The following is a 20,118-nucleotide window of genomic DNA, read 5'->3' as shown; positions in this document are numbered from 1 at the left end:
TTAATTTAAGACCTAAAAGAGACTGGACAGGGGGAAAACACAGAAAAGGGGGGGTGGAGTATGGAATAAGGGTGGTTAGAAGGGAAAGAGTTGTCCACGAACTTATCGTTGAATATTAGGAAGAGCTTAAATCCGCTACAGATGTGTCCCCCTTTTGAATTGCGTTAAGTTATACAATTTGTCATGATACCAAGTCAATACAATCTCGCGCCATCCAGTAAAAAGTATACATTAAACATATGCGTTTTTTGACATGGAGTTTATTAGCGATGGATGTGTCTGTTGTAGGCCTTCCATCCGCCATTCATTCACAGTGCACCGCCCATAGACTTGTATATGTTTAACGTATACTTTTTTTTTTGCTGGATGGCTGATTTTTAACATGGAAGTTTATGGGCAACAGATGGCAGACAGATGGCATTCGTCAGGGATATACGTTTTTTTTTTTTACATGTTTGTTTAACATCTCACGCCATACATCTTGGGTTATGTTGGATTTAGAGAAAAAGTAAGGGAGGACACATCTGTAGTCTGGCAAAAGTCAAGAATTCGTTAAAGATGTGCAGTAATTATATAGTCATCCCAGAGAGCCCAGTTGAGGTAAAAGTGGTCTGTTAAGTTGTTTATTGAGGCCGTAAGGCATTCCATAAGACAAACTTTAATTCCGAGTGAAGTTCACGTAGGGAGGGCGCCATGGGAATCTTTCAGTGTGAAGGGATGAAGCATTCTGCTGCAGCGACTATATGAAGGCCAACCTGGCAGTGGCTTTGTGCAAGTCAAGAGGAGGTATATTAGGCCGGTACGTAAGTATGTATAAATGAAGGTTAATCTCGAATACTCTGAGTAAAAGGGCTTTAACCTCAGTTAAAAAACGGACTATTTTTACACAGTTCCAAAACACATGGATGAAGAGTCCAATATTGGTTAATTCTAAGCTATGTTGTGTGTGCTATAAAAAAAAAATCATGGGGCGTCCAGGTCTCCTATCACCAGTATACAATAATATGTTGAAATATACACAACTAATTATTAGGGCGTCGTCAACATTTAGATCTATTCCTTTCACTTTTATTACTAGTGAAGGTGTTATGTCAAAGGTGTAACCTCTCAATTTCCAATATAAGGTGTCAGACGTTGACTTAGAGTAACTGCCTACAGGTGGCATGAGGGATAGTCTTTGAAATATAAAAATGCTCCGTTTAGTTATGTCCAATAAGCATGGCTCTACCTTCATGCTCCGCTCTGAGTGCCTGTAGTCCCACAGTATGCCATGGAGTCCATGCAAGGAGCGATATTCTAGCCTGCTTAGACCACCCTTCTTAGTGATGTCACTGGCTGCAGTTCATACTTCTAGCCAGTGAGATACACCAATATACAGTTCCAAAATGAAGCGTGACAGAAGCTATCAAAGGCTGTTTGCACCAGTATTGGGGAATGAAGGTGAACCCCAAAGGCTTTCTGATAGAAAATATTACCATAAGTGGTGGGGTGGATGTGGGAGCATTTTGCCTTAATTGTCTAGAGCAACAGACCACCTTGCAGAGGACTTCTCTCCTTGCTGGAGTTCTTACCAATATTGGCTCTGTCCTACAAATTACTGCCTTTGTGTGTAGATGTTATGGTCAGGTTGTTTTTTTAATTTTATTTTGTTCAGCTATTTATACATGTCTAATAAATAACCGTTCTGTGCACAAATAAGGGAATCTTGGAGCTGGAAATATTGTGTTTTATTGTGTTTGCAAATAACCCGACTTGTCATACAGCATCTTTCAATAATCACCTAACTGGCAATGCAATTTGCAGCACGCTTTTTTTTCATTGTCTGGCAGATTAGAATATGTAAAATCCACTCTCCTGGTATAACGAATATATATAAAAGAAGATGCATTTCAGTCTCAGCTCTTGGCACATCCCTTCTGTGCAGCACTTTGTACTGCTATAAAGCAAATGCACAGAAATACCTAATGGGATGCAAACTTCATTACTGGCTGCTTCTAATTATTCCTCACTTCATAGTTGGAGCAATGTAATTATTCAATTCTGAAAACAGGATATTGTTATTGCTGAGAGAGCCATTTGTCTTTAATAGCAGTTGACACACCAGTGTATTACTGCGCTCGTGAGTTATTTCTGTAGAGAGCAGTCTGTTCCATTGACTTGATGCCTCGGGCAGAATTATCTGTGTAAAGCCGCTGGATTTGCTGTGGACCCTCATTTGTTTTTCTTTTGCTTAATCTTCTCTGCCTACTGAAAAGGTAGATTTTGCCTCTGAAGGGAAAACACAAAAAAAAAAAAATTCTCCGTAAACCATGTATTGTGCTCCACAAAAGAAATGTTTTGCGCAACAAAAATGGTAATTTGGCATATGGTGTATAGATATCACGCCTCTTGCATAGAGTTTTATTACCACGTTAAACAATATTTTTTGCATTTCCCACCTTGTGGAGTTTTGTGCCTCGCGTTAATGTCCAATTTCCAGGATTTAATTTAATATTTGGACAGCCATCTGTGATAAACCGGTTTGTGCTAAATAGATGGCATTGTGCGCAACCTTTTATATTCTATCTAACCGAATAAAGACTTAATTATGGCGCGATGAAATACCAGGGGAGTTAAAGGTAGCAATGTCTCTCCTGGTCTAATAGGGATACATTGGTTAACCTGCAATTATAAACATGATGTATGCTTTGTTTACTGCGGAGCTGATACATTTTTATTATTTTTTTCCCCCTTTTTTAATAAGGAAGTGCATTTTAATCATACATGTGCGTGATGGGCCTGCGGAAACCAGGTTTTAAATTATAAGAGGTACATGATAAATGTGCTTGTCAAACGCAATCATTAATAAAGGTTGTCTATTAAGGTAAAATGTATATCTGTCATCTCTGCATAACAAAGATATTAGAATATAATGACTCTTTTCATGTACGTCTCCCAGATCATCTGATATTCTGTTCAGTGCAAGCAGGTTTTAACAAAGTGCCTGCAAGGGCATAAATACTAGCGAACACAAGAGCAGTGATATACAGAATATGCTACAAATGGAGAAGGCAATCTAACCTATCAAACATCTAAACTAGCATGTAAAATGAATAGGTATGACCAGACACGCTATTCTATTTAGTGTTGGAGAAAGAAGTAAAGATTGTTAAAGGGGGTTTTCAGGACATTGCATTGATGGTCTATCCCTGGGATAGGCCATAAATGTACGCTTGGTGGGGGTTCCACACCCCAGCACCCCCACCAATCATCAGAATTTCAGCACAGTGACGTTTATATGAGTGTGGCGGCGCCTAGTATTGGAGCTCAGCCCATTGGAGTGAATAGGGCTGAGCGTGGTTGGTCTGCAGCCCAAGGCACAGCCAAACTCATATGGTCGTTGCTGTGCCAGATACTGCAGTGAAGGGGCCGTAGTGTGCCACCCTTCTGAACCCTGTATACATTTTTACAATGCCCTGCAATATATAATTTTCTTCCATCAAAACAGAAGCGATATGGGCAGCACAGCAGAACAGAACCTTCAGGGTACTAGGGGGCAGGCCTCCAGATATCCGACCCATAGAACCCCAAATGTAGACAAAAATAGGAAAAGAGGCAACACTTGCATCCTTTTTTGCATTGATGGGTGAATACATTTATCGTTTTGAGACAACTCTGGAGAGTTGCCTCTTTTCCTATATTTTTTATTTTTTTACCATGTCTCTGAATTCAGTCATATCAGATTCTTGAAAATCGACACAAAATCTGTTTATAGTATTGTTTTATATAACTCCATAGCTCATACTGTAAAATGATTATTAGTTTTTTCTCAATGTATAACTGTGACATTGCTCTTGAGGCCAGAGGTCAAATCCTGATGACTTCTCTGTGCGATCCGTAGACTCTGTATCCTTTTTTCGAGTGTAAAGCTTGCTCAGCTGTTTCCGTAACTCCAGTAGAACATAATGGAGAGAGCTGCACGCATGCGTGGCCACCTCTCCACTTAGTCAGCCATCGGCCGCCTCACCAGGCAAAACGGTGGTTGGGTGCGGGTCCCAGAGTCGGGACCGGCATCTATCAAACACTTATGGCATATCCTGTGGATATTCAATAAATATCTGAGGTAGGAATAACCCTTTTAAATGTATTTTACTGGTCTGTTGGTACCTTGGGTTGTCCTAACTTTCTGAATTATGCTATTCGTTAACCTGTCGATCCAGCTGATCAGGAATTACAAAATGGGTTAGGTATTGGAATGATAAATTCCACATAATATTGTCCGTTCTAAAGATGGAAGTAACTACTGACCAGTCAAGAAGAGAGGTTAATATGTTTTGATATTATTTTGTATTCTAGTCCTTTATCGTCCTCATAGTTGACATGATGGAGACCAGGATTATCTGTAGCTTTGAATTGTTAGCCACATAACTATCTGTTCATCTGGTGCACAAGAGATCCATAAAGGGACTCTTTAACCCCTTAGTGACCAGCCTATTTTAGGCCCTAATGACCAAGCCATTTTTTGCATTTTTCTATAGTCGCATTCAAAGAGCTATAACTTTTTTATTTTTCTGTCGACGTAGCTGTATGAGGACTTGTTTTCTTGCGAGATTACTTTTTTGGGGTACATATTTTGGGGTACATATTTTTTGTTTAACTTTTCTAAAACATTTTTGGGGGGAATAGAAAAAAAAACCTGAAATTCCACCCTTGTTCTATACGTTGAAAATTCACACGGTTCCACTGTGCGGCATAAATAACATGTTACCTTTATTCTATAGTTTTACTACTTTTGCACAATGAAAACTCTTTTGAACTAAAATTATTTGTTTTTGCATCGTCTCTTTCCAAGAGCGTAATTTTTTAATTTTATGTAGTGATATGTGGGCTTGTTTTTTGCGGGACGAGACGTAGTTTTGATTGGTACTGTTTTGGGGTACATGGGACTTATAGATTAACTTTTATTATGACTTTTTGGGGGGGGCAATTGAAACAAATAGCAATTTCGCTGTTTTATCTTTTACGGCGCTCACCTTGTGGTGTAAATTACATGTTAACTTTATTGTTTGGGTCATTATGGTCGCGGCAATGCCATATATGTGTACTTTTATTACATTTTTTACATTTTTACTAAATAAAAACCCATTTTATGGAAAAAAATGTTTGTTTTGTTTTTTTTACTCTAATCTTTATTATTATTTTTTATTTAACATTAGTTACTTATTTTTTTGTGCCACTTCACTGTGCGATCTTTAGATCGCTGCTATAATGCTTTGGTATGCTTAGTATACCAGATCATTATTGCCTGTCACGTCCTCCTGCACGTCCTAATAGGCATATACCCAGGGCAGACCCCAGCTTCCTTGGCACCCCATCGGATGGGTGAGAGGGGCAGCTCCTTCCTTCTGCAAATTATTTAAACCACCCCATTGCCTTTGGAGAACTTTCAGTATAATCCTCACTTGAGGTAACTGCTTATGATATGTTTGGCCAAAATGGAAAAATAGTTCTACCAAGCTCTAATAAAGATTGTGGTGCCATTGATGCTGACCAATGAAGATACTTAGCGGTAGGACCCCTAGGTGAGACACAGACAAATTCTCTCCTGTATATCGAAGGCCTGTTGAGGTTTATTGAACATTGGAGTGCCAAGAATAGGTAATTTTTCATTCGTATTTCCATTGCTTTTCCCATATAATTATTATTTAACATAGACATGAGTTTCCAGTTGGTGAAAGGATTAAAGATTACCATTTGGAGAATGTATTTGATCTTTAGCAAAAATTAAAAGGGGTCCCAGATCGAAAGGGAAAAAAATCTAAGGCGAGAATTACTAAACTAACTGAGCCAGACTTCTGCTATTATGTGCTTTGCACCTCACTAGACTGTTTTGAAAAGGGATGTGGCTTAAAGTATGGAACAAAAAAGTCTAAAATGTCTAGCAAGATGCGCCAAATTTATTATACAACATGCACCACTCTGGTAAATTTAGCGCATCCTCTGCCAGTCTGGTCCAGTTTTAATCTAAGTTTAAGACCGCAATAATAAATCTGCCTCACTTTGTTTATACAGAGCTGTTTTGACGCAAAGGAAATGTTTGGGAATGTTTTTTCTCCTTTTCTGGTGTCCTTTTCAGGCTGCCACATTCAAAACTGGAAAATTCAGCTTATATTTAATGGGGTAAAAACTCTCCTCTCCACGACGTGGTTAAAGTAAATGGCTCTGAGTTTTATTAGTGGATTCATATTTCTCGTTTGACCCACTTGCAATCTCCTCGAAGGCCGTGGGAGTTGGTTCTTCTACGTCAGGCAGTCCATCCATGGTTTTACATTACAAACAATCACTTAAAGGGAATGTGTTGCCAGAAAAACATGTTTTTTTTTAAAAAATTAAACATTTAGTGTGTGGGTGATTAAACACTGTTCAAATTTTTTTTATTTTTTTGCACGAGTCCAGGTAATATTATAAATTATTTCTAATTTATAATACTACCCATTTTTGGTCACTAGATGGAGCTGTTCCCAAAATTGCAGCTTTGCAACATTGGGTTAAAAGCCCTCGCTCTAGTGAGCTCTCAGCATCCCCCCCTCCTTTATCCTGGCTAGTGCCGGGATAAACGAGGGGTTTGAACGGTGTAACCTCCTACGCTGTGTGTCGCCATTTTTTGAGCTAACACACAGTGTAGTAGGTTTACATACAGTAGTAAACACACACAAACCCGAACATACATTGAAATCTCTTACCTGCTCCTGCCGCCGCGGCTCCCTCCGGCCCGTCCGCTCCGTTTGCTGCCGCTGGTGCAAGTGCACAAATCCGGAAGCCGCGACCGGAAGTAGTAATATTACTGTCCGGCCGCGACTTCCGGTCCACAGGAAAATGGCGCCGGACGGCGCCAATTTCGAATAGGACTGTGTGGGAGCGGCGCATGCGCAGTTCCCACACAGACGCCGTACACTGCAGTCAATGGGACGGGAGCCGTTCGCAGTCCCTATGGGACTGTGGCTGCCGTATTCCATGTCTGTATGTGTCGGAAGAAAAAGTGTAAAAATAAGAAAAAGTAAAACACAAATGAATATAAACGTTTTTAATAAAGCACTAACATCTTTAACATATAAAAAAATAATTTGTGATGACACTGTTCCTTTAATGTCTCTCTGTCTATTGTGTTTTACTGATCGGATGGTAGGAGATGGCACTCTGATACTGCACATCCAGACTCGTGACTCATGAATCAGTGTGTCATTTCACAAAAAATTCTCATGTAGAAAAGGCTGCTGGATGATCTGAAAAGAGCTTTAAGACTTGACGTTGTGCTGCATGATACTGCGGTGACTCAGTACTTTCCCTGTAGTCACGTGGTCTATTCTGTAATGCGTACACAAAGTTCAGCTCAGTTGAAAGTATGCAGATTTTCTTCTCAGTGCAGACATTGTTTGTTCCATAACACAAAGATCAAACTAGGACAAGAATGTTTTCTGAACATGAAAAAAAATCTTTAGTCATCAAATGCTTATTTTCCCTATTCCGTTTCTGTATTGTGTTCGGTGTCGATGTCTGAGAAGAACATTCTGTAAACGTCTGGAAAAGCGAGCGCCCCAGATTATCTGGTTATTTATAGGATCCATCAGAACTTCTAATTGCATTTGTTTGGGTCTTCTTAACCCCTTAATACCGAAGGTGTTTTAAACCTTAGTGACCAGAGCAATTTTCACATATGTAACGCAGTATAACTCTGTATGTGTTTTATGTATCGATGTGAATTTTCTTGGGACATGCAGTGCTTCCTTTTTGTGGTATATATGTATAGGTAACATTTTTGTTACTTTTTTTTATAGCCGTGGAAAGACAGAAAAAAAAGAAAAATTTAGATTTTTCTTCATTTAAAGTGTAACAGTTTGAAAATAAAAGTAATTGTATCATACAAATGTATTGAAATATATTTTTTAATTTATCCTGATTATAAGGACACCTGACTTGGACGTGTAGTTTATTTTTTTTGACCAGAAATATAGTATAAAACACAAGTGCCCCTTTTTTCAATTGCGCACTAAAATGTCTTAATTTAGTTTTTTACACCATGGTAGTAATGTATGGGTAATGGACTTGAAGTCCAATAAATAATGGTAAAAAAAACATTGTGTTCTACAAACTAGACACTCTAAAGTCTATTTCTAGCGGTTCAATTTCCCTTTTAACCCTTCATACTTTTTACAGAATTTGTCCAAACTTGGTCCAAAAAAATGTAAATTGCACTTTTTTTTTACAAAAGTGGCAATTTTCTTAAGCCCTTTCGAAACACCATATGACATACTGGTAAAAGTGACACCTTTCCACATTCTGCTATTTCTCCCGTGTACGGTGATACCAAATATGTGTGTCTAATCTATTATATGGACCTGTTATAGGGCATATCATAGAAGGAGTCCATTTTGGCTTTTGGAGGCCTGTCACACCAGAATTAATTTTAGTGCACCATGCTGCATTTGCCATAGTACTGTAGTGGCAGACTGTCAGAACTTACCAAAAATGACCATGATACAAAAAAATACACACCCCAAATTCTATTTCTAGCTGTTCGATTTCTGTTTTAACTCTTCACACTTTTTACAGAATTTGTCTAAACTTGGGCCAAAAAAATATAAATTGCATTTTTTTTTACAAAAGTGTCACTTTTCTTAAGCCATTTCGAAACACCATATGACATACTGGTAAAAGTGACACCTTTCCACATTCTGCTGCTTCTCCCGTGTACGGCGATACCAAATATGTGTGTCTAATCTATTATACGGACCCGTTATAGGGCATATCATAGAAGGAGTCCATTTTGGCTTTTGGAGGCCTTTTTATGCCAGAGCTGATTTTAGGGAACCACGCTATATTTGCCGTGGTACTGCAGGTCCCTTTGACAAGTATAAATTTCCTGCTAATATTCATCTAGGGGTATAGTGAGTATTTTTAATAGGTGGAAAGAAATAAAAAATAGGTTTTTCCAGAAAATACAGTATTGCTGCATTTTTACAGTGAAACATTATCCAATAAGTAGCCCTCCCTTTTGGTTCTCCCTACAAAAACAGTGTGAAAGTAAATGAGTTAATAATGTGGGTAATATCACGGTCTTTGCCTTCATAGATTCTAAAGGCAGATGTGTAGCCTGTACCGCTCTCACAGAGCTTGTAGATTTTAACCCCATATTTTGCTCTCTTTGAGGGGATGTACTGGCGGAATGAGAGCCTGCCTGTGTAACTCATCAGCGATTCATCCACCAGGTTTTTTTCTGGGTTGCACACCGGCATAAATGACTCCTCCAAAATTTTTATCAGGGGCCTTATTTTATACAGGCGGTCACGGCCTGGATCACTACGGGGGGCTGGAGATTGTCGTTAAAATGAAGGTAGCGCATTAGCACTTCATATCTGCTTCTGGTCATAACGGCTGGAAAAACAGGTGTGGCATGTGTAGGGCTTGTTGCGTTGCCCAATATGACCGGATTGAGGGCTTTTTCACTAACCCCATGTTGAGGATGAGCCCCAAAAATGTTTACGTTCGCCAGTATTTGTGGGGTGCCACTCCTTTGCATAGGAGGACGTTGGCTTTTCAGCAAGGAATTGGCGAGCATACAGATTGGTTTGGTTAACAACCAGCTCCACTAGTTCATCTGTAATGAATATTTTTTTTAAATCGAGGGCTGTAAAATTTTCCACATTAATATTTAGCCCTGGTGTGGCAATAAATTCTGGGATATTAGGGGAAAATGACTCTGTGGGTACCCACTCAATATATTCTGGGGGAATAGAGTGGGCCGTGTTTTGTGGTACTTCTGCGACATGTCCTGTGCTTGTGGACTCTGCAGCGACGCTTGCATTGCAGAAAGCGTATCACTGTCATCCCTATCACTGGTAGAATACATCTCTACCTCGGACGCGGTTTCTGTATCACTTTCATCAGAGTCAGAAATTAACATGGCGTATGCCTCTTCCACCGTGAACCTTCTATGGGCCATTGTAATTACACACACGTACGACAAAGACTGTAACCAGACGCACACGCAGACAAATGTTATTATTTTTTCTTTACTTTTTTTTTTTCACAGACAAAAAGACACGGACGTCACAAAAGCACGCTTCACAAAAAACTGATGTCGAACAAACACGTAGACTATAAAAAAATGTATTTTTTTGCACAAATAAAATAAACAGACGTCACACACGTACGCTACACAAAAACCCTAGGCTAAACATAGGCGAACCCTAGACTAACACTAGAATAGAACCTAGAATAACCCTAGACTAACCCTAAGGGCACGTTCACACGTGGCGGAATGGCTGTGGACAGTCTGCAGTGGAATTCCCCAGCGGACGTTTTTTACATTTGTTTCTATACATTTTTAGGCAAGTTAGTTCAGACGTTGCGGAAAACTTTGCTGCGGACCATAGGCTGCGGTGCAGAATTTCCCCTCCGCAGCATGCACTGTCTGTTGCGGACAAGCGGAATTTCACTGCAGATTTCAGCCTTGGCAAAAACTGATATCTGTGGCAAGTCCGCTGTGTTTTCTGCAACGTCTGAACTACCTGTCAAATATGCAAATGTTGGTGCAGATTCATTGCGTAATTGCCCCAAATCTGCACCATTTTCAGCGGAAAAACTCTGCCACGTGTGAACGTGCCCTAAGGATAACCCGAGCCTAGGTATACAATTGAAGATTATATAAAGTTTATATATTAGATTTTTTGTAATTTTGTGTCTGGTGTCACAGTAAAATTCTCTCTCTGTCTCTTCTCATACAGAGTAACAAGTGTGAGGAGAGACAGAGAGACAGGTAGGAGAAACACTTCGTTTTTCATTTTGTGATCACTGTGAATGGTTCTCACAGTGATCACATGAACGGAGACGACTGTTATTGATCTCCGATCATCACTCTGAAGCCAAGGCTGTTGATAACAGCCTTGGCTTCAGAAGCAGATTACCCGATGACCAGGAAAACCGTTCCGATGCGGCCCCTTCCCTCCCACAGCACTGCATCTGAGGGGTTAAAAATGGTTGGAGACCACTGCTAGTGGTCTCCAATCGTTGCCCTGAAGCCCGAGGCTGTTACGAACAGCCCGGGTTTTAGCAGCACCACGCACGATGACAGAAAAGTTATTTTGAAGTGCCGACGTGAAAAGCCGACACTTCAGAAGAACTACCCTAAACGACCAACGTAAAAACACTATACGCCGGTCGTTAAGGGGTTAAGGAAAGCTTCGAGTCAGATTCCAGTCCAACTGCTTGAAATGACTGTAACACTCTTTACCAATAAAATTTATTTATTTTTCTCAGTGTATTTTTCTCACCTTTTGTGAACATTCATTTATATATTTAGGAATGTCCTGAACATCAGTTCTCCAATATGTACTGATGTTATCTAAATCCTTTCCTTTACAAGCTGAAGTATTAGCATATTCTAATTACCCAACTGCAGTATATAGATTGCCGTTCATGGTGGCCTGCATTCTGCTTGGTGAGCAGTAGACACAGGCTGCATAATATGTTGGCACAGGTGGAGGATATTTAAGATATGACCGCTTATCTCTGCTGATGGACTGACAGGACGGCAGGGAATTGGTCCACAGATTCCCTGGTGGTCTATTGGATCTTCTCTGCTAGTATTACTGGATTCAGATGGCTGTAATAAGGCCATATTTTAACAATCATATTATCACGGCTGCAACTCCTGGGCCCTCACTGTTCTACTCAAACAAACTTGGATAACCATTGACCCATATGTTAGTTTAAATTCAGTTAGTTTGGAATGTGGGTGGTCGTGATGTTACGGCAGTAATACATATACTGAAATGTGGCCTAGTCACGACCGCCTGAATTCAGCCTAATGAGAGTGTTCTGGATAAGTATATCTTCCTCTTTTTTAGTGGTATGGCAAGATGAACTCACCTTTTTCTTTTTATTTCCAGCCCTTTTTCTTCCTCTTAGGATATAGTCACATGTTGCAGTTCAGGTGCAGTTAAAACCGCCTGAACAAATTAATCTGAAAACCACATTTGTTTTTGCCGCATGTTGTTGTGTTTTTCAATGCGGTTGCGGTGAAAAAATGTTTTTTTGCAACCTCTGAATACACCCTTAAAGAAGCAGTTATGGGTAATTTTACAAAAATGACTTTTAGGGTATGTTCACACGATGAGAGGCATTTACGTGTGAAAAGACAGACTGTTAACAGCTGCCTCGTTTCACACGTAAAAGCTCCTCCTCGCATTTTGCGAGCCGTCTGAGACGCTCGTAAAACTTGAGCTGTGCTTAATTGAGTTCAATGAAGAACAGCTCAAATTTACGCGTCGTCGTTTGACAGCTGTCAAACGACGACGCGTAAATTACAGGTCGTCTGTACAATACGTCGGCAAACCCATTCAAATGAATGGGCAGATGTTTGCGGACGTATTGTAGCCCTATTTTCAGACGTAAAACGAGGCATAATACGCCTCGTTTACGCCTGGAAATAGGTCGTGTGAACCCTGACTTATGGAAAACTTTTTGTGGTTTGCATGAATGCAGGATTTAACGGTAAGGTTTTTGCTTCACATTGAGAATAAATTCTGTAATCCCTATAAACATTGTGGTGGTTAAATCAATTTTTTTCACTAACACTTTAACAATTACTCTGGCTGTTTTATTAAACTCGTTCCATTCATAAGTGCATTGCCCTTTTCTGCAGTCCTTATTTACGGCCAGCTCGGTGGTTAGCACAATAGGATCCCAGTTTTGAAATCACTCAGGGCCAACATCTACATGGAGTTTGTATGTTCTTGGGTTTGCTCCCGGTCTGGCAGGTGTTTGTCTAAAATAAGAAAATTATATTCTGTGTCCAACTGGGAACGGGGACCGATGTGGGTGATTAACATCTATACAACGCGGCAGAATATGTTATTTTCTATATAAGCAACAGGAAATAAGCCTAACTATGGCAAGCATATATACATTGTGCTGATTTGTGATTCTGTTTTGGCAGTTGTGGCATAAAGCAATGCTTTGCGTTTTTAGGTCTGCACAAGACTCTTACAATGTCTATACCGTCCAGCAGTAGAATTAGGGTATGTGCACACGACAACGCCAAATACGTCTGAAATCACGGAGCTGTTTTCAGGAGAAAACAGCTCCTGAATTTCAGACGTTTTTACAAGTTCACGCGTTTTTCACGGCGTCTTTTACGGACGTAATTGGAGCTGGTTTTCATTGGAGTCAATGTAAAACTGCTCCAATCCCGTCCCAAGAAGTGTCCTGCACTTCTTTGACGCGGCTGTAATTTTACGCACCGTCTTTTGACAGCGACGTGTAAAATCACAGCTCGTCTGCACAGAACATCGGCAGATGTTTGCCGACGTATTGGAGCCGTCTTTTCAGGCGTAATTCGAGGCGTAAAACGCCTCCATTACGTCTGAAAAGAGGTCGTGTGCACATACCCGTACACTGTTTTTAATGAAAGGCTTTGGACTTGTTCAGAAGGTTTCAACCGGAAATTACTTATATCTTAAATAAAACTATATAAAGAGAATAAAAAACCAAACTACTAAAAGCAACAACTAATTTGATAGTGAAGTTAATAATGGCCATTTTTTGAATGAATGTTTTAAAAAAATTCCGCCGAAGAAATAATGTTGCAATTAGAAACCCTGCCATTTCGTCTGAGGCTCTACCCACAGGTGTTACACACTTGTGTGAGCTACCCGTCTGGATTGGAATTCCCAATTAACCTAAGGGTCAGGAACCTCGTTCAGAATCTTCACTCACTCTTCAGTCCTATCACTTCAGTAGTGGGAGGTCAGGTTTCTCTGCTTTTGCTTTTAATCCCTTTCTTATTTGTCAAGCTGTTTAAGTTGCCCACTAATTCTGGGTCGTATTTTGTAGTCATTCATTCATAAGATGATCTGGCTTGTATTAGAGAAATAATTATAGAGATAATAGAGAAAATTGGCGTTCTATGAGTGTTCATAGCTCATAGGACCTCAGAGAGCTCTTAACATTAGATGGTGCCAGGTGGATGCTTTATGGTGTACCAGAAGGTCACAGAGTTAGCTTTATATGGAGCGCTTCGATTTGATACCCTACAAAGAAAATGTATTCTTATATCAGTTAGTTTTCTGGAAAGTTTTAGCTATGCTCATCTTGCAAATTACTGTAACCCAATGTTGGACTGTTTATTGTTTTTTTTATTATTTACTGTTTCTTATATCGCATCAACATATGCAGTGCAGTGCTTTACAGGGTTTGTCACAGTTTAAGGCCCCATGCACACGAACGTGCTTTTGCGGCCGCAATTCCCCCAAAAATCCACGGGAGATTTGCGGCCCCATTCATTTCTATGGGGCCATGCACACGACCGTAGTATTTACGGTCCGTGCATGGCCCGGGAGCCCGCACCGCAGAAAGATTGGACATGCCTTATTGCGACCGTCTTCTGCGGTCTGGGCTCATTGAAAATAATGGCCGTGGGCGTGCGCATGGCCCGCGATTTGCGGGCGGCTCGCGTCTGACAGTCCGCTGCCGGCCGACCCGAAAATCACGGCCGTGCACATGGCTACGGTCGTGTGCATGAGGCCTAAGGCTTCGATGACATCTGCGTCAGGGCTCCGTTCAGGGGTTCCGTCTGAGCTTTCCATCTGGAACCTATGACCGGAATCCTGACTGAAACAAACGGAAAACATAGGTTTCTGTTTGCATCACCCTTGATTTCAATGGTGATGGATCCAGTGCAAATGGTTTCAGTTTGTCTTCATTGTGAAAGGGTTCCTTCGTTTTGATGGAAGCGATACCGTAGTCAAAACGACGCAATGGAGCACATAAATGGAGCACATACATACGTCGTGCTGATTTTTCCCTTGATTGGATCCAGACTATTGGTCGACAGTCATGAATGTAAGGGTATGTGCACACACACTAATTACGTCCGTAATTGACGGACGTATTTCGGCCGCAAGTCCCGGACCGAACACAGTGCAGGGAGCCGGGCTCCTAGCATCATACTTATGTACGATGCTAGGAGTCCCTGCCTCTCCGTGGAACTACTGTCCCGTACTGAAAACATGATTACAGTACGGGACAGTTGTCCCGCAGCGAGGCAGGGACTCCTAGCATCGTACATAAGTATGATGCTAGGAGCCCCGCTCCCTGCACTGTGTTCGGTCTGGGACTTGCGGCCGAAATACGTCCGTCAATTACGGACGTAATTAGTGTGTGTGCACATACCCTAATTGGTTTGATTCTGCTATGGCCTGATTCGGTTTTTCTTTTTTTTCTTTTCACAAATATTTTCTTACGTAGTTTAGTTCATAATATAAATATAATATATATATATATATATATATATATATATATATATATATATTACCTATGATATTGATATATTTTCTTAAATATATCTCTACATGAGCTATTTTTCCATAAATGTGTTTAGCACTATGTACTACCAGTGAATCTGTTGTTTGGATGTCCAGTGGTTTTCTTTTTTCATATTCGTCATTACCATCAAATTGACATTTAACATAAGTGTTTACTAAATTTTATTTTCGATATGCGACACCTGAAATTTGCTTATATAATCTTTTGTTTAGAAACCTCAGATTCATCAGAATATTATTCAATGTACGTATAAGAACACTGTTAATAGTAGTTATATACAGTGCCTTAAAAAGGTATTCATTCCTCTCGGTGATTTTCCTTTTTTGCTACATTACAACCAGAAATTAGAATGGGTTTTAAATTCAATTTTATCTAATGGACCGGAGAAAATAGTCCAAATTGTTACCGTGGAAAAAAATACCTGGTTAAAAAAAAAATACCCCAAGACACTTGCATTTGTAATTGCAGCAAAAGGTGGCGCCAAAAAGTGTTGACTTTTAGGGGGTGAATACTTATGGACATTAAAGTTCTCAGTTTTTAGTCATTTTTTTACTGTGACACAAGCAATAAAATAATGTTGCACCTTTTTAAAATGGTAGACACATTGTGTAAATCAAATGTACAAACCCTCAAGATTGTAATGCAACAATTCAGAAAAAAAAAACAACGAAATGGGTGGGGAGTGAATACTTTTGCAAGACACTGTATATCTGCCATAACCATGATAGAAAAATCCCAGATGAGATCCATGACCTCGGAGGAGGCTCTAGCTGTAATGGTTTGGCCTCCGAATGAGATAAATTGTCACTTTCTGCCAAACATCAATTATATAATGTAGCTTGAGTAATTGAGTTAGCGTTCTCTAGTTTTAATAGAGCTGGAAGGAAGTGTGAAGGGTATCCCATATATTCCTTTAGTGGGAAGGTATATCTAGTGCAATTACTTTGGAATTTATTAAGTGCATCTTGGCTTTAAGATGACGTTTAATGAGGATCCTTGGTAAATTGTTTATAGAGATGCTTCTCAACAGTTACAACAAAGGTGAGTAAGGCCACCATGTTTTCAGTCTGTTAATCACGTTTTCTTAGATTGAGTTTTTACACCATCTGTATCTCAAAGATAACTGTAATTTCTGTCACAGTTGGAAGCCTCAGTTAATTTTTTTTTCTGTACACAAAAAACAAGGAAACTAGACCTTCTGTAAGTAATTGCATATTATACAAAAAAGTGTGAGACATTGCAATCAAATTTACATTATTGCCGCTAACGAGCATTGCCATCTATTGGGAGCGTTTACGTCATCTTGTTTGCTGGGTTCCTGGTTTTGTTTGCTTCCTGCTCATGGTTTTAGCAAGAAATTAAATTAACCTTAAAAAGGGAGAAGGAAGTTAGAACCAGAAGTAAGAAAAAAAAAAAAAAAGTTTTAGGCTTTTATCAGTGGTACAAACACCTTCTATGTTTATTTTAAAGGAAATTGAAAGAGGTCTAACTTTGCTTATTTTTCATCAGTATTCCATCCTTTTCTGTCCGTAATTTGGAGCTAATGTTAGTCTGAGTCTATTCAAATGAGCATATAAAATATGTGTATATTTTAAAAACACAGCATGCTCTTCTTTCATCCATTTTGCGGATGAAAAACGGCGTTGAAGTCTATGGAGAGTGATTCAAATCCGGATGCATTCGTATTATTTAATCCATATGTGATCCATATTGCATCAGTATAACATCAGTATTTCATCCGTATTAAATCGATTTTTCAAAGTGGCAGTCTCATTCTGTTCAATTTCCTGCCTAGAAGACAATCCAGCATTATTTAGGATTCGTAATACTGATAAAATACTCCTTCACCTATTTGAATGCTGCATTATATTAGGAACCTGAGAAAATAGTTTTTCCTAATTTTTTCATGCAATGTTTAAAGGCCGTTTGTTCAATAAGTAATATTCACCCCAAAAAATAGTCCTATAATTTTACAGTGCAGTCAAGTTTGTGAACATTGTATAATGTATGAGAAAAAGACCCTATTTTATCTTGAAATGTATCTCCCTACCTGCCTTCTGTACATCCAAGTAGCAACATTTTTTTAGTGAAAGTGCAAAATTAGATGGGCCCAGAGTAGATCAGACTAAAATTGGTGGTCGAGGGTAAATATTTTAAGTTTGGTGTAAAGTATATTCTGCCCGAGCACTGAACATCTATGGGAAATGCAATCGTGTCATGCAAAATATCAAAATTTTGTGTGCGGGTTCAGGGAGATGTGCAAGTTTTTGGGAGAATGTGACTTTTTACATTTTTTTATTTAAATTGTTTTACATTTTACTGTAAACAGTGGTCTAATGGTAACAGCCCATTTGATCACTGTTACTAGTGATCAGTATACACAGACATGCAGTTTGTGTTTTCTCTGCATGCCTGGGGACCAGCGGTCGTTACTCCGATCGCTCGTCCCCATACATTTATTACCATGTCGGCAGCGCATCTCCCTGTTTACACAGGGAGATGTGCTGCCGACAACGATATTTGACTTTTTAAAACGATACGATCAGCAGATGAATGAGCATTTGCCCAATATTTGCCCAGTGTAAAACCCCCTTTGGTATAAATCCCTAAATAAAGTCTGGTCATATTAATTAACTTCAGAAGTCACGTCCTTACTTGATTAAGTTCCCCCTCTGTGCAATTAAAGTGTCACATGATGTCAGTATGAATACACCTGTTCTGAAAGGCCCCTGAGTCTACAACACCACTAAGCATGTAACATGAAGACCAAGGAGCTCTCCAGACAGGTCAGAGACCAAGTTGTGGAGAAGTAGATTAGGGTTTAGTTATAAACAGAAAACATCCCTAACTTTAAAAATCCCACGGAGCACCATTAAATACATTATAACAAAATTAAAAAAATATGGCACAGCTAGAAATCTGACAAGAGAACGCCGCCCACCGAAACTCACAGACCTGGCAAGTAGGGCATTAGTGAGAGATTCAACAACGACAACAACGATCACACTGAAGAAGCTCCAAACATCCAAAGTGGAGATGGAAGTATCTCCATAGGACCACTAAAAGCTGTACACTCCACAGACTGGGGCTTTATGGAAGAGTCTCCAGAAAAAAGTAATTGCTTAAAGCGAAACATAAGAAAACCTGTTTTCAGTCTACTAAACAGCAAGTGGCAACTCCACAAGAATGTGGGAGAAGGTCCTCTGGTCAGTTAAGACTAAAATAAAATGTTTGGGCTATCATGGGAAACTCCGTGTGGGGCAAAACCTAACACTTCTCACCACCCCAATAATACCAGTCACACAGTAAAATATGATGGTTGCAGCCTCATGCTGTGGGGATTCTTTTCATCAGCATGAACTGGAAAACTGCTTAGGATTGAAGGAAAGCTAGATAACCGTAAATACAGGGCAATTCTTGAGGAAAAACCTGTTTTTCTGCCACAGATTTGACACTGGGATGGAGGTTCACCTTCCAGCAGGACAATGACCCTAAACATGCTGCTAAATCTATACTGGAGGTTTAAGGGGAAACATGTAAATGTCTTGGAATGGCCCAGTCAGAGCCCGGACAGCAATTCAATTGAGAATCTGTGGCATGACTTGAAGACGTTGTACACCAACACAACCCATCTAACGTGAAGACGTTGTACACCAACACAACCCATATAACTTGAAGACGTTGTACACCAACACAACCCATATAACGTGAAGACGTTGTACACCAACACAACCCATCTAACTTGAAGACGTTGTACACCAACACAACCCATTTAACTTGAAGACGTTGTACACCAACACAACCCATCTAACTTGAAGACGTTGTACACCAACACAACCCATCTAACTTGAAGACGTTGTACACCAACACAACCCATATAACTTGAAGACGCTGTACACCAACACAACCCATATAACTTGAAGACGTTGTAGCACTTTTGCCTGGAAGAATGGGCAAAAATCCCTGTGGCTAGAGAGACTTACATCTGTAATTGCAGCAAAAGGTGGCGTCACAAAGTATTGACTTTCAGGGGGTGAGTGCTTATTCACATTAGAGTTTATTGTCCTAATTATTGTTTGTGTCACAGTAAAAAATAATTTGCACCTTCAAAGTGGTAGGCACGTTGTGTAAATCAAATGGTACAAACACCGCCAAAAATCCATTTCAATTCAAGGTTGTAATGCAACATAACAGAACACCTAGGCACTTTAGGAATAGTTTTTATATTTCTCATAGTTTGTTTTTTTCGCAATATTAAATCGAATATGATCAAAGGAAAGGAGAGGATATTAAGGGTGGAATTGCTGGGATTCTTAATTTTTTTGTGTATTTTCTACGTTTTAGTTTATTTTTGTTTTAATTCTTAGGAAGACACGTGCATGCATGACCGTGTGTGTGTGTGTGTGTGTGTATGTATGTGTGTGTAATCAAAAGTACGACCTGTTTCAAATCAAATTCAATATGCACTGGTGTGTATAAAGATCAAAATATGTATCTTTGTGTGAGAAGCTCATAGACATAAATTTATCACTAGCTATGGGCAACTACTCCACTTATTATTTGCATCAATTTTGAAAAATGTGCCCCACAGTTTAAGTCCAGTCAAGTTCTTTTTTAATTGTTATTATTCTTTACTCCGTAATTTGACAGATTGGATGCTATGACGACTTCACTGGTTGTTAGCATGTCCCTATAACCAGGCTGTCAGAGATCACTCTCTCGTTCCCCTCTAAGCAGGATTGTGACTGTTGTGAA

General features: G+C 39.6%; 1 protein-coding gene and 1 long non-coding RNA gene across 3 annotated transcripts in view; one reads left to right on the top strand and one right to left on the bottom strand.

The window, feature by feature from the left end:
- Positions 1-20,118, top strand: part of CDKAL1 (CDKAL1 threonylcarbamoyladenosine tRNA methylthiotransferase) — an 845,495-nt gene that overhangs the window by 709,236 nt on the left and 116,141 nt on the right. The window lies entirely within an intron of this gene.
- The window catches only part of LOC142651628 (uncharacterized), a 30,114-nt gene continuing 11,749 nt past the window's right edge, over positions 1,754-20,118 (bottom strand). The window contains exon 3 of the long non-coding RNA XR_012847655.1: positions 1,754-2,268. This is a non-coding gene — a long non-coding RNA (uncharacterized LOC142651628). The remainder of the gene's footprint in view (positions 2,269-20,118) is intronic.

Source organism: Rhinoderma darwinii, chromosome 5 (assembly GCF_050947455.1).
Source record: "Rhinoderma darwinii isolate aRhiDar2 chromosome 5, aRhiDar2.hap1, whole genome shotgun sequence".
Lineage (NCBI taxonomy): Eukaryota > Metazoa > Chordata > Amphibia > Anura > Rhinodermatidae > Rhinoderma > Rhinoderma darwinii.
This window is presented reverse-complemented; position numbering and strand designations above follow the sequence as displayed.